Source organism: Peromyscus eremicus, chromosome 6 (genome assembly GCF_949786415.1).
Source record: "Peromyscus eremicus chromosome 6, PerEre_H2_v1, whole genome shotgun sequence".
Lineage (NCBI taxonomy): Eukaryota > Metazoa > Chordata > Mammalia > Rodentia > Cricetidae > Peromyscus > Peromyscus eremicus.
The window spans coordinates 92140903-92155606 of record NC_081421.1 but is presented as its reverse complement, the minus strand read 5'-3'; positions in this window follow the sequence as shown (position 1 = coordinate 92155606).

Here is a 14704-nt window from a genome sequence, read left to right as displayed (position 1 = left end):
GTTTCATCTAGGGAGAAACCTTCATAATTATTTATTCTCAGCACTTTGACTGGTTATGAATATCTGAATTAACTATTGCCCTTTGCAAAAAGAAGCTTCTCTGACTAAGGGTGATAGCAGTCCAGGCCTATGTATATAAATGTAAATATTTAGAAGGAAGTTTGACAATATGATCATTTACCAAATAACAATAGTAAATTCTACTCTAGGGTCTTTGGCCTTCTCAGCCATCGACTTTTGACCATATTTATAACATTAGACCTGAATTCCCTCCTACAGAGCAGACTTCAAATCTAATAAAAAATTATATATGAAATATTATTTTAATTAAATGTAAGTGGATATGGGATCAACATTTTTCTTACTATGCATAATGAGAACATATATTTATCTGCTTTCTAGTCTTTAAAACAATGCCTTCCCTCGGTTAGTTTCTTCAATTGGTTATGTTCTCACAAACACACTAATCCAGCTGCTTTCCATCATGCATGAGAACGATACTTTAGAAATTTCTGTAGTTGCTGCAGAGATTCAAATTTTCTCTGTCATTTTCTGGATCTATTATGTTATTGAATAACATACCATGGTCAGGAGCACTGTAAGTCATCCTTGAATGCAGCTGATATTCATATTTTCTCTACAAAGCATATTGTTGAGTCCTTGCATTTACTAATGAGAGGCAGAATTTTAGTATTGAATTGGAAAATTTTCTAAACAATGAAATCACTATCACTCTGCTAAATTTAAATAGTATTAAATAAACTTCTAATAATTTATCTTTATACCTATAGATCAATATATATCTCAATCATCACCTGACAAGTTTCTATTTTGCAGTAGTTGGTGATGAACACAGAGATTAACAACTGGCCAAGGTTCAGAGAATAAGAGACTAAATAATGGTGAGCCCTAAGTGGACCATCTATACAGTACCCCTTTCTCCTAAGGTCCAGGGATTATTGGAGAGAAGGGGATGGAAAGAGTGTAAGAGCCAGAGGCAGTTGATGACTACAGGATAACAGTGTCTTCTGGCCACACATAGTAGGACAGCTGCACCTATGAACTCATAATGATCCCAACAGCATACACAAGACCTGTGCATGATCAAGCCAGGCCAAATCCCAGCATGGAGAGGTTGAGTTGGACACAAAATCTCATCCATAGCTATGTAGTTATTAGCAGCTGTTATATATATGAGTTGTCCCTGGTAGGTAAACATACTCCAGTGGTAAGCCACACATTCAAGAATGTTTAGGAATCACAAATTGGTCTTGATGCCTTAAAAATAAAAACACAAAGGTGGGTGAATGGGGAAGAGGGTGGGTCTAAGAAGAGGTGGGGGAGGGGTGAATATGATCAAAACATGTATGAAACTCTCACAGAAGTAACTTTTTTTTTGGTTTTCCTCAGAAGTAACTTTCTTTAATAAAACAAAGATATAAAATTAAGGCTGGAACAAGGCAAAGCCTTGCTGTTTGATTGTAGATGGGAATTTGTGTGACATTAACTTAGATCTTTTGCCATTCTGTGCACTTCCACAAATAGCTATAAAGGGTGGTGAACATTTACTTTGAGATTACAGACAAATATTAATAAGTGAGTGAACTTGCAAGTATGGAATCTAAAAATAATGGAGATTGTCTGCTCTTGATCTCCATAATATTGCAGAGGAGGAATCAGTGAAAGGTTAAAGTGTCCAGCAGAGGTTCTTACCTGAAGATGAGGTAATAAAGTTTTAGAAGAATAAAAGCAAAAAAATGTCCTCTTGAAGGGTGTTGCTCAGATCTGAATGAGTGAAAATGATTAAGGTCTCAGAGTGCAACTTCAAAGTCTACTACTGTGACTTGGGGTAGATCTGATATGTGAACTTCTGAGAGGCTTTCAGATGACACTCAGGCTGCTGGTCTGGGTCACAAGGCTCTGTGACACTTTACCAGCATTCTGACTTTGGACTGCAGACTTAGTCATTATATTCCAGTTACCTCATCTGTGAAATGACTAAGCTCCTAGTAGCTTGCTGGTTACATTGGAAGACTAAATATAACAGTGCAAAACACAGTCTTAAGCTGTCTATATCACATAGTTAACCTCAGAGAAAGTTGGTATTGGTATAGATGAAGCCTTCTCTTTCCCTTTCTAACAAACAACCAAGGTGCATATGAAAAAAAAATAACTAAATACTTTTCTTGATTTTGCTTTCTCTTCTTTTAGTATCTGGACTTAAGAAAGCAGTTTATGACCATTTCTTAATTACTTCATTTTTTTTGTAGCCTTTATCCCTATTATCTTCTAAAATACACTCTCAGTATAAGTAGTAGCAATAAATATTTTAGACTAATATGATAAGGTCTTTTCATTCCTTAAGTGATTAGATGCCCATGAAGCTGTTGTTCTTGCTGACTTTTTCTTCTTTCTTGAAACTAGTTCCTTGATGTTGTAGATTACTTCATTTATCTTATTTTTCCCACTTTCCTTCAATTTTGAATTACACAATCAAACACTATAGTGTGACTTTGTCACCTCTCCTTCTGGAATGTTGTTTCAGTGATGATGCGTCAGTCACAAGTGAAGGTCTTAGTACTGTTGATTTTCTGTCATCAGTTCCTGTTTGATCCCCCAAGCAAAGGCAAGTGGAGCCAACCTGAGGCCATCACTACAGCTGAGGTCCAGCCTAGTACTGACTGACTACAGATCTACCACCAACTCTAATGAGCAGACTTGACTGTCCGTGCTGCTTTCTTCTAGAGCTTAGATTTATTTCTTAGTCTCTCTTTCACTCTTGATTCTTTCCCCAAATTTATTCCTAGAAAAATAGTGCTTTTGCTCTATAATGGACAGTCTCAACGACTGTATGTTTCTGTACATCTAAAGCTTCCATGTACATTATAATGAGTTGTGGTTCTATACATTTTTTATTATTTTATGTATATGAATATTTTGCCTGCATTTCGTGTGCATCACATGTGCCTGTTACCCCCAGAGGCCAGAAGAGAGTATTAGACCACCCCAACTGGAGTTACAGTTGGTTGTGAGCTGCCTGATTTACATGCTGTGAACCAGACTCAGGTCCTCTGCAAGAGCAGCAAGTGCTCTTAACTTCTCAGCCTTCTGTTTAGTCTAGGTTGTGGATCTTACCACTAACCCTTACTTAGTATGCCTGCATTCAGGTCTACCAAGCCTTGCATGGTGAATTAAGTGGTTATCCCCACTGGATACTGACATGTAACAGCCCCTATCTGCTTCCCTTTAGAAATGAACCTCAGAAATGAACATGAATTTTGTTCTGCCTTTGACACTTCCCTCATTTTCCTGCCTTCTTCCTAGGGTCCACCATATCTTCCTGTTAGTTACTCATTGTAACCCATCAGTCTTCATTTGTGGGGACACTTCCTGAAAGAGTCCTCTACCAAACACCATGAATAAAATTCTTTTTGTACCTTCCTCATTAGCTCCTTTAAAATATTTTTCCATTGTATTTAAATGCTCTTTGTATTTTCTCGTGTATATATCTAGATGACATCCTTCCAAATAGAATATAAATTCCATGAAGACTGGGAGCGTTTTAGACCTGCTGTCTATGTACTCAGTGTCTATGGGCTGGCTGGGAATAGTTTCCCAATAGGCCTTTTATATTGACTAGGTAGATGTATTTTCTACTTTATTTCTGAAAGAATAGCGCTATCATTTATCTACTTATCTCTTCTGCATGTCTGAGAGCCATCTTTTCATTCGAATTCCTCTTGCCTGTTTTCAGCTTCAAATCAAGTTCTGTAGCATCCCTTAAAGTCATCTCCGTCTTCTGTATTCCCATCTTGATCGCTCCCGTTTCTGAGTCTTGATCATCTCCTTCCTCTTCAGTAGCCTCCATGTATAGCTTGGTCCTTCTTGGAGCTCTAGTGTGTGACTGGTTAGGACACAGTACTTATACAATCTTGCTATATCTTTTAAAAATTACTTTTAATAATGTTTAATAATAAGTGACCCCTAAGCTTCAATTACTGAAGTAAGGAACAGTCATTCCTTGCTCACTAACCTGCAGATCTGCTATGGTCTGACTGAGTTCAACTGGGCTTTGTTCTCCTCTAGACTTTGGGTCAGGGTTGTCTTTCTGCAAATGACTGAATAAAGATTGGTTAACTGGCACATTTTTATGACAGAGCAGGAAATTCTTAAATAGTTAGAAAACCTAACATCTCAGCATGTAAAGACACACTGTATGCCCTGTACTTACTCTGTTCTATTGGCCAAACCCTGTGGAGTAGGAAAATATCTCTACTTACTCCAGGCATCTGCAAGTCTCACACATGGCCCATGGTGAATCAAGAGTAGGGAATGGAGCCCAGTGCCTAGGCTGAGCCACTTTGCACAGCCTTGGTGCAGAGAGGAGGGGACTGGACCTGCCTCAACTGAATCTACCAGGCTCTGCTGGCTCCCCAGGGGAGACCTTGCCTTGGAGGAGGTGGGAATGGGGGATGGTTTGGGGAGGAAAGATGGGGGGTGGGAGGAGGGAGGACAGGGGAATCCATGGTTGATATGTAAAACGAATAGAAAATCTCTTAATAAAATGAAAAAAAAAGAGTAGAGAATAGTAATGGAGTCGTATCAGTCACACTGGATCTACTTTCTTTATGTAACTTCTAAAGAGCTTTGGTGACAGCAAAACTTCCTTACATTTCCTTTACTGAAACTCCTGATGTACCTCTTATTCTGTGAGATAAAACTCAGCCATTCTGATTATTGCTCCAGCCTCCTTTTCTCGCCACCTTTTATGGTCCAGCAACAGCAAATTGTAAATCCTAGGTGCTTACACCCAGGTGCTTCATGCCTCTGCCTCTGCTCATCACACCTCTGCACAGAAATGCTTTTCTCACCCTCCATTCCATTTCCAAATGGCTACTTCCCATTCATTCTTCAAGATTCAGCACAAGTGTGGCCCACTGGACTAATACTTCCTGAACTTCTCCCTATTTCTGGGCACTCACAGTGCTTTGTGCCTGCTCTTACCATGGCATTTGTCATATTGTACCACAATTAAAATTATCCATATGTGAATGTTTGTATGTATCTTTTAAAACTGTTTAGGGGGCCCTCAGGCAGTGGGAATGGGACCCATCCCTAGTGCATGAGCCGGCTTTTTGGAGCCTAGTGCCTATGGTGGGACACTTTGCGCAGCCTTGGTACAGGGAGGAGGGGCTTGGACTTGCCTCAGCTGAGTGTACCAGGCTCTGCTGACTCCCCATGGGAGACCTTGCCTTGGAGAAGATGGGAATGGGGGTGGGTTGGGGGAGAGGGTTGGGTGGTAGGAATAGAGAGGACAGGGGAATCTGTGGTTGGTCTGTAAAATGAATAGAAAATCTCTTAATAAAAAATTAAACTATTAGTTTTACATGGGTAAAACCTTTTGTTTGCTTTCATCAATATTTAGGCAACATAATACATAATGTAATATATGTTATATATGTTACATACATTATAGGATATGAGGGTGGGACCACAGCAACTCTTTTAAAATCCTGAAGTGCATTACCCTATGCTTTAAAGAATGCTATTTTATGTTAACATAGCTTTATGTATTTTAATTTTAAAGAATTAAACAATATACTCCCACTCCCCATATTAGATTCACCAATAAAGCCTTGGCAACTAAGGTGTCTCAGGCTTTAGTATTATAGTTATGTCAATGAGTTATAACCGATGTGTACACATTTGGTTATTTATTTATTTATTGAGATGGAGTTGTATGTAGCTCAAGTTGGCTTCAAACTCACTATGTTGTTAAAGATTATCTTGAAATTCTAATCCTCCTGCCTCTACTTCCCAAGTGCTGGGATCACAGACACGTACTACACTTCTTCCCAATATTATAGGTGCTGAGAATTTAGTCCAGGGCTTCCTACCTGATAGACAAACGTCCTACTAACTGAATGATGTCCCCTTCTTAGTCTTCTTTTGGCTTAATTTCAACCAAAAGAATTGATCAAGGGCTATTGACAAAGGATGCTATGAAAGACTTGTAATTAAATAGGAAAAAAATTACCTACATGGTAAATGTCCTATGTTTTATTGAAATCTTAGTAATCAGAACTGTTTGAAGTTTTGGGGTGATTTTTTTTATGAAGCACTAAATAGGGAAATATCAATGTGGCCTCTGTGTTGGGGAGAATGGAAAAGGGAAAGATAGGGCCAACCCTCTGATGCCAGTTTACTTAATTCAGCTGCAATGTTTCAAAGATGTGAAACCCTGGGGTTTTGTTTCATGTGCTTTGTTTCTGGGATGACAAATGACAGGCAGAATTTAACACAAGTGACTCTAATGGCAACTGTCATGCTATGATGACTTCAGGTAACCATTGGAAAGATAGCATTGAGGAGCAGTCTAATCATTTTATGGGCAGGAGTCCTGAGCAGGAATAGAGAACTTTTCCTTAATTGGCATCATTACATTACCAGCCACCCTAAGGCCACAGGTAAGCGAGCCTTCAATTGTCAAGCACTTTCATTTATTTTATTTGCCTTTGTTAATTTCTCTGGTTCATAATTCACCCAGTGGCAGTAAAAAAGATAATTCTTTATTTTCTGTTTTGTTCTGTTTAAATGGCAGAGCCCAGATAATGAGGACAATGGTAATTCCACTGGAATCTTATTTAGACTAACGTTTTCTTCTTTGGGCTAAGGGGAAATAAATGATTTCTTCTGTGTATTTCTTTGACTTATAAAGTGACATTTGTTTATAAATGTCTATAAAACATTAGCTATAGGTGCCATGCTGATTCTTTAGGATGGAATTTATGGTGTACATTACTCTTCTAAAGTATGTATGCTTATTGATTTATTGTTTTTTAAGTACATACTATATTCTCATGGATACCTCTGTTTTATCTGACTTCATCTTTGCCAGCCTTCCATTACTGTGTAGGGATTTTCAATTTAATCCTACCTGGTTTCTGGGATAACTTTTGGTTATCTCTTTACAGGTTTCCCTTCTTTGTAAATCAGACTTCTAGAATTATTCCCAATCTGTTCTATTATGCCCAATGCCTCATCTCATTTTTTTAGACATTTTTTTAAGATTCTTCCATCTTGCCTACTGTAATTCAAAACATTCCCAAGAATCCAACAAAACACCCCAGTTCTTCCACTTGCAACTCCCTTATGACATTCTCTTGAAGTCTCAATTATCTCTTCTTTGTGTCTTATGCATAGTCATTTCTGAGGTGTTGAATTCATTGTAATATCTAACCTTCTTTATCTCTTCCAAATGTTTATTGAATGTTATATCTTCCAATAACTGAGGCTAAATTATTCTCAGGACAGGATTCTTTATGATTTATGTCTTCTGAATCTTCCTATATAGGAAAAACGCTCATTAAGTGAGTATGTGTTTTAAGAAGGAAGATTATTCAGACACATTCAGATGAAACATTCTTTTATTTCCTGGGCTTACAGTGGCATAATATTAAGATTAATTAGTAGATAATCTCAAATTTTGCATCCTATATGGTTGAAAATGCATCTCCATTAGAGAAATAACAGAATGAATCGTGAAATGATTAAGATATAAAGCAGTGAATTTGGTATTAGTTTTGCTTAAAACTAGAAATTATTTTTACTGAAAGAGAAATTACCTTCATAGAAAATGAACTATAAGAACATTTAAGCTTGTTTTATTTTTTTTTCAAAAGTGTTCCTGTATTGGGTAATGTTCTAAATGTGGTAAGTCAGAAACACAACTAAGTAATATATTACTCTACGAATAATATAAAAATACTCTGGGCATCATGACAAGAAAAACTGCTGATGACTGATAGTGATTATTCAATAGCAATGTGGTTTCCTAGCAGTCCTGGCTCAGTGTGAGCCATAGACCTTCCTTAGGCCAGATGGAGAGTAAGATGCAATTCTAAACGAGGGAGACATTTCTTTCTCTTGGACCAGATGAAAAGAGCCTCTCTAAAGCAGCAGCTCCTGGTCCCCATCAGAGGATGAGCCCCTGGTGTTTCCATAAAGATGATCTGGAAAGTGATAGTGCTTCAGGAGACAGCTAGGTCATACTCAAGGACACCCTGATATAGACTTACAGCAGCTCTTAAACATCTTCTGTGTACATGAGTAATTACTGTGTGGAAAAGGAGACACCTGTTGTGCAGTACCTGGGCCTTGCCTAGAATCACAGAGGTCCTTCTCTTACAAGCAGCCAGTTCTTTAAGGAAACCCTGAATGTCCTTTAAGTAAGTATAGTCTGAACGTGGTCGGTACTGTGTGTGCATATAACTTTCACAAAATGGAAGAGTCCCAAATGTAAACCTTTGTCTTGCTTTTCAAGTACTCACCCTTAAAAACAGAATTAGCTGGGCTGAAGGACAACTGTTTCTTCTTGCTTTAGTTTAGCTGGCAAAACAGATTTTGAAGCTCTGTTTTTTTTTTTTTTCTTTTTTCTTATTTCTTATTCAGAATCTGTCTTCGAAGCCCCAAACACAGATGAGTGTCAGGACTTCCAGAGGATGCATTTTACTAGCTAAATTTTAATAAGAAAGTGTTTTTCTGTAATCTAGTGTACCTAATTGTGTTTTCAGGCTGAATGGCTGTAAATTTGAGGCAGCGATATCTCTGAATTGTCTGTCTCTCCTCTTTGTACTGCTTCAAAGAATCAGAAGATGTGGCCTCCATTAAGCTGTAGAATTAAATTTAGGATAACACACTATTTTTTTACATCTAAATCTGTATTTAATTTTATTAACAACAGGCTTGGGGACACTTGATAGAGGGCTTTTTCCAAATTATGAAGCAATTTCAATTTATACTAAATATGCTTATCATAAAGACCCAAGCTTCAATGATTACTTCAAATCTTTGGTGCAATCAATTACTGTAAATGATGTTCATAGGCTTGGAACTCATTTAATGCTGTTTATTGAGCCTGTCACTCACAGCCTTCAAGGTAGAAAATCTCTCACATGGAGTTAGAATTCATTCATTTATTGATTGCATTCATTGAGTAAGAATTGCACTCAATTCCAATAACGATATCTATTCACTTAGTATGTGATAGGTAGAGTATGTTGCTACAAGGCCCTTCAAATTTATAAAACATAGATACTGGTTATCAAGGAATGCATTATTTGGCAACCATTTTCATTGAGCATACAACTTCTTATTTTAAGTGTATAGCAGATTAATGCTATAGTATAATCTAGTGTTTTTGACATACTTGGGAACATGAGGTGACCTTGGAACACAAAGGTTTCATAGGGGATCTTGACAAATAAAATACCTGACCTCACAAGGTGGAGGTGCTAAGGTAGAGTGTGGCAGTTTGAATGAGAAAGGCCCCCATAGGTTCATATACTTTAGTCTTTGACCCCCAGGTAGTAGAACTCTTTGGGAAAGTTTGCAGTATGGCCTTATTGGAGGAGATATGTCACTTGGGTAGGCTTGGAGGTTTCAAAAGTCTTGGAAACAAAAGACCATTTCCAGTGTCTCTCTCTGCCTCATGGTTGTGGATCAAGATGTAAGCTCTCTCCTGCTGCTCCAGCACTATATGTGCCTATCTGTTGCTATGCTCCTCACCAAAATGGTGAAACTGCAAGCCCCATTAAGCTCATTCTTCTGTACAATGCATTGGCCATGGAGTCTTACCATAGCGAAAAGGTAACTAGGATAACAAGCGATTTTGTTTTATTTTTAAAAATCTCTTTTGCTTTCAAACAGGTGTCCACGGTATGTGTACTATGCAGTCTCTTCTGTGCTGTTTTTCTAACATAACATAACCTCATAACATAACATAACATATAACATATAACATAACTTCTAACATATAATATAATGTAACATAACCAGTTAATTCAAAATCAGTACAGATTCAGTATATACAATATGACACATGATAAGCTATAAATTTTATCCTATCAATATTCGTTGTTAATTAATACAAATTTATGATTATTAAAATTGTGTTCCACGATTTATTTAGCCAGTGCAAATATTGAGTAGCACTTGGATTAATTTTGTTCTATTATAGGTTAAAAATTACCCAACTTGTCTGTAATTTGCAAATGTGTGATTATTTCATGTCACTGTTAGTGTAAATACTGTAGCCACAGACATTCCTGCCTACAAGCATAAAGCTTTGTGTGATGAATTTCTACACAGGGAAATTACATAGACTGCCATAGGGCAAGTTTATTTTAATATTAATATAGTTAAATAGTACATTGTAATAATTGGTTTTATTGTCACAAAGAATGTTTAATAAAGTTTTTACACTTGCATCTCCTATATAGAGAGCAAATAGTCCTTGGATTATGATGGGTCTATGTTCTGATAAAGATAAATCCTTTACAAATTGAAAGCATTATCTTGCTCTTTTTCTTCCTAGAGACATTTCCCAGACTATTATGTAAAGAGACTGTCCCAAAGTAGAAAACACAGGCTTCCCTGAATTAAGGAGAAAGAGATGAAAGTATGAAGAGACAGTTAATGGGGACAGACACATGCTCTCTCAATACTGGAGAAATGAGGAACATATATAAGGATTATATTAGATTTTCAGTTAAATAATACATATGTATGTATATGTATATATCAGAGGAAAATGAAGCAAAAGTAAATATTTGAAATAAAAAGTATAGGAGGACTAGTCCATGAATCTAGAATTTAATACTTTAATAAAATATCTTTTGGAAAGGAAAGATAAAAACTGAGGAAATGAATTCATGGTAGATTGGCATAAGAGTTAGGAAAGAAAGAAAGAAAGAAAGAAAGAAAGAAAGAAAGAAAGAAAGAAAGAAAGGAAGGAAGAAAGAATTGAGAAAGAAATTTAACTCGAGATGAAAACTATGTATGTAAAACAATTAAAATTACAAAGATTTAAATCTAATTTTGTGGTCTTGTTACTATTTTTAGGCTTCTTACCAGATAATGACAATATAAATGAAAATACAAGAACATTAATTGGAATTTATAAAATATATACAAGTATAAAATTTGATTCAATAGTCCTCAAAATAGGAGAGGAGAAATAAATTAATTGTAATTATTTTATGATTCAGGTACTTACCATAACATGGTGTGATACAATTCCAAGAGATCTCTGGTAAGTTTCTTGTGCATGTTTTACATCCTAGAACAACAATTAAATAAATCTAAGTAGTAAACTAGTTATTAGTGGCAGAGAATAGTAAAGAAGTATTCAGTTTAAATAAAGCTGAGGAAAGAGGATCAGTAATAACACCTTAAGAAGAGAGAGAGAGAGAGAGAGAGAGAGAGAGAGAGAGAGAGAGAGAGAGAGAGAGAGAGAGAGAGAACGCAGCAAGGGATAGTGGAATGCACTTATAGTGGAATCTCAGCACTGTATGGGCAGAGATGGATTGCTGGGGCTCACTGGCCAACCAGCCTAAAGTCAATAAAAGATCCTTTCTCAAAAAACAAGGACGATGACATCTGAGGAATGAAATCTGAGATTGGTTGACTTCTGGTTTTCCTATATATGTGCATATTCAGCTGCATCACAACCTGCACAGACACCTACACACACACACACACACACACACACACACAACACACACACACACACACACACACACACACACACACACACACACACACACACACACACACACACACACCGAACAATAAACACTGCAGTGTTTTTTTTTTCAGTAATGTGGAACTTGTAGCAAGATGTATTATATACTAACAAATACAACAACTCTTAATATATTCAAAATTACTATTTTACATGATCTATTCCTGACAAAATGAAAGTTAGAAATAAATAGCAATAATGTATTAGGAAAGTCCTTGGGTATTTGAAAAGATATCTCCTAAATCATGCGACAAAAAATAAATTAAAAAGAAAACTGAAGACTATTTATGGTTGATGGTTGTATGACCATACCAACATGACTTTAAACTGTTGGTAGTTCTAACAATGGTGTGGAGACTTGAATAAAAATGGCTTCCATGAGCCTATAGGAAGAGGTACTATTAGGAGATGTGGCCCTTTTAGAGTACACATGGCTTTTTTGGAGGAGGTGTGGCACTAGGGCATGGGCTTTAAGTTCTCAGAAGCTTAAGCTGGGCTAGTCTGTCACTGTCACTTCCTGCTGCTCATGGATCCAGATATGGAACTCTTAGCTCCTCTAGAGCACCATGTCTACCTGTTTGCCACCATGCTTCCTGCCATGCTGATAATGGACTAAACCTCTGAACTGTAAGCAAATCCCAATTAAATGTTTTGCTTTATAAGAGCTGGTATGGTCATGGTGTCTCTTCACAGCAATAAAACTTTAACTAAGACGAGTGGTTAGATGGGAATATGTAGCTTTAGAATCTATAATAGAAAAGAAAGCTCAAAAATCAATTATCTAAGTGTCCACATTAAGAATCTTAGGTCATCCATAGGTATTTATCTAAGAAATTAGAGCCAATTGTCCACGTAAAACTTTGGACACAGACATTCATGTATGTTTGTTAAAAATAAATCTAATAATTAAAATCCAGAACTGTTCCAATTATTGTTTAACAGATGATATACGATTTTTCTAGATTCATAAAATTAACCTAGAATGATAAAAGGGGATGGATACATTATATTCTAAGGAGCATCAGTACTGAGAAAACACATGAACAGTGAAAGAACGACTTAATTTATATAAAATTCCAAAACAGGAAAGCCTTATTTTTGGTGATGCAAGGAAGAATAGCTCTATACTAGGTTTTGAAATATGGAGAAAATGACTGAAAGCAGGAACACACTTTTCTTTATATGAAAATGATTCATGCCTTTACTGATGGGGTAACTACTCAGGTGTCTACATTTGTTGAAACTCTTTGAACTGTATGCTTAAAGGGTACATTTTTCAATTGTACATTTATTTTTAGTCAAAAATTAATTTAAAGAGAAAAGTGTTATGTTGAAGTTTATTACAAAAATGAAATGATAAGTGACTAATATATCCTTACCTGAGAAAAAGTAAAACTGTTCAGGAATTTATCAGTTGATACAGATGAATGAAATCCAACTCTGGGTGCAAAATTGTATTTCCTAAAGAGACTCCATTTTCCCAGTAAAGTGAGCATCAAGACAAGGATACCCATTGCCACTGGAGTTGTAATACAAAATTGAAGATCCTGGCCAACTTTTTAATTAGGGAAAAAGTTCAATAATTAAAATGGAAGATACAAACTATCATTATTTACAGGTCATGTGTCCATATAATAAAAAACCTCTATAGTTAATCAGCAATCCAATTATTCCTACTAATTAGGGAATTCAACAAATTTGCTGCATACAATGGCTTAAACCAGTTAACTCTATTCTTCTATATCAGGGTTCAGCCAGCTAATGCCTGCTAGCTAAACCCAGCTGTCAAATGCTTTCCTAAATAAACTTTTATTGGAACATAGCCATGTCCAACTGTTGATTTATTGTCTGGGGGCTTCCTTTTCAGCACGATGACAGAATTGAGCAGTTATGATACACTGACTAGCCCACAAAGCCTAAATTATTCAATATCTGAAAAAAGACTAAAATAGAAAAATATTATAGAAAAATAAGTTGCAATTTTAAAGGTATAAAAGCTTATATTTTTTCTGTCATAAACCTATAAATTATCTTAAACCAAAATGAACCATGCTTTCATAGTGATATCTTTGTTTAAGGTTATAAAAGGGAGTCCTATATTGATAGATTAGCCAATTTATCATAATAGATCCAAATCTAAATAAAAATAATTTATAAACTCAATAAAAATGTAATCAAAATATAGGTAGATATTTGAGGAACTTGGCAAATTCTTTCAAAAATTCATATGACAGATGAATAATCTAGAAAACAAAGGTGAAAACTTTATCCTTCCTTAATCAAATCTATTTAATAAATGCAATCTAGGATTTGCTGGGTGGCAAATAGATTCAAAGAACAAGACTCAGAGATCTGATTACAGATGGAAAAATGATTGATGAATGGAGTCCATGAGTGTGCACATAGATTATGAAGCAAAGAGTGTTTGAAAACTACTTCCTGCCTAGAAAAAAATAAAAAAATAGTTCTCTAATTAATGTATACAAAAATGGAATTTGGATGTATTAAACATTGCAATGTGAATAAAGGACATAACCGACCTGAAAAAAATATTATATTGCCCTCTGGGATATGAGTGGGAATAATCTTCCAGACTTCCAATGTAGATATCAAAGTAAAAATATAAATAGATCTGGCTACATGAAATAAATTATGTATACAACACAGAATATAGCATACACATGCAATTTCTAAAGTTATAAAACAAAAGAACACAAAATCAATTCAAAATGTGCAAAGCAGTTATGTGTATGTAGTGTATTGAATAGAAAGTCTAAACCAATCTTGAATGATTTTAGAGATACTCAAACTCAGTAATTGGGTGATTGAAATAAAGATAATTTACAACCCTGAGGTAAGCAAAACTGTGATAATTAAAGTAAATTTGTATAGACTGTGGGGAGATAGGAACACTTTAGCCCTTCTGCTAAGATCACAGTTATTCTAAACACTTAGCTGCAAATCTTGTGAAATCAAGCCCCCCCACAGACTTAACCATCACTACACTCATACACTTTTTTTGTGAATGCAAGCATTTTCACTGTTGAGAGTGTATTCATGACTATCCACATTGGTCACAACCTTGAAGAACTTAATGAATTCACTGAATATGTTTTTGTC